At 44.0% G+C, this 1,515-nt stretch overlaps 1 long non-coding RNA gene across 1 annotated transcript in view; it reads left to right on the top strand.

The window, feature by feature from the left end:
• LOC116705018 (uncharacterized) overlaps window positions 1-1,515 on the top strand; it is a 21,131-nt gene that overhangs the window by 19,108 nt on the left and 508 nt on the right. The gene's annotated exons all lie outside the window — the stretch shown is intronic.

The following is a 1,515-nucleotide window of genomic DNA, read 5'->3' as shown; positions in this document are numbered from 1 at the left end:
AGTACTGATCCGATACCAGTGTGTCATATATTTTATTATGTTTTAACAGCTGTGTACTACTATCCTTGTATGGATGTGATATGATTTCTATCTTTGTCGTCGGTCTGGCTCGGGTTAAACTCTTTGTGAAACATGAACAATGATCGCCACAGAACTTTCTTTTATTATCCAGTTTGACAGTCAGTCATAACGAAAAAAGAACATAAATAATCTACTTTAACGTAGATAAACGTAGGGCTTTATTACTTTGTATTGGACTGGTGCATAAACTCCAGTACTTCCGGATACCGATACCAGCGTTTTAGGCAGTATCAGAGGTGATATCGGTATCGGAACATCTCCACTTCCAAATGTGACATAGAAACAAGAGGTGTTCGAAGGCTTTGTGTCATAGACTGACCAGGGCTGTTCCATTTGGGGAGGGGCCGCTCACTGATCCCCCTATGTTTCTGAAAATCCTAGACATGGTTGTGACCGTGCTTTCTGATTAGCCTGTGTAACATGCTGCTGCGGCCCGCTGTACTGGTTGAGCAGAGGCTGCAGAGGTTTACCAGCGGGCCACCGGATGGTGTTGCTAACTTGCGATGTAAAACTATTATTAGACCGGCCCTCACAGCCTCCAAACGCTACCGGCCCACCGGGAAGAGTCCCGACTCTCCTGGTTGCCACTCTGCCTCTGAGTGTCGTGTAAATCCACGGCCCTGCACGCAGCAGTAAAATTAGCCTCCTTGTTGTTTTCTCTGCGTGGTTCTGGTAGTTGCCATGGTCACATGGCGAGCACACAACGCCTGAAAAGTTCAACATTTTGGTGGCGGCATCAAAAAGCTAAATGCTTACAGGAGAGCGACGCCCTCTCTCCTTTTGCTGCCTGGATCTGCAGTGGTGTACTGTATGTCAGCAAAATTATTTTTAAAATCTTAAAACAATGAATCATTTATACAATTTATATGTCGTGTTATAGTAGTCAGTAGTAAATCTGTGGTGGAACTGTATAATTTCCTTTTCATCTCTGTGCGTAGAGAAATATCCTTGGAGTCCTTGGACAGAGGGAGGAAGACAGAAAAAGGGTAAAGAAAAAAACCAAGGAAGAGGCCTTGGACAGAAAGGCTTTAAAGAGAGGAAGAGACAAGACAGAAGGAAGGACATGGGAAAACAGGAGAAAGAGATACAGCCTAAACAAATATGTGAAATAGAGCAAGTGGAACATAAGATGGTAAATCTTTCCTGGATGTTGATAGAGCAAAGACGAGATGAAATTGGTAAAAATCAGAGAGAAAAGAAATTGAGAGTAGGGTAAGCAATGGCGGTTGAGTGAGGCTAATGCTAGAAAATGAATATAGGGAAGGAAATGGGAAGAAATAAGAAACGAATGATAGACGAGGAAGAGGCTACAGACCTGTAAGGAAGGCAGCGAGTCATGCTCGGTTATTGATGGATGGACTGTTGGGAGAGGGTGAGACTCCCTCTGAGCACATTAGTGAGAATGAGAGAGATAAAGGAGGGGTTGTGGGGAGG

This window comes from Etheostoma spectabile, chromosome 17, assembly GCF_008692095.1.
Source record: "Etheostoma spectabile isolate EspeVRDwgs_2016 chromosome 17, UIUC_Espe_1.0, whole genome shotgun sequence".
NCBI classification, from domain to species: domain Eukaryota; kingdom Metazoa; phylum Chordata; class Actinopteri; order Perciformes; family Percidae; genus Etheostoma; species Etheostoma spectabile.
The sequence above is the reverse complement of the archived record's forward strand: the minus strand, read 5'-3'. Positions and strand labels throughout refer to the sequence as shown.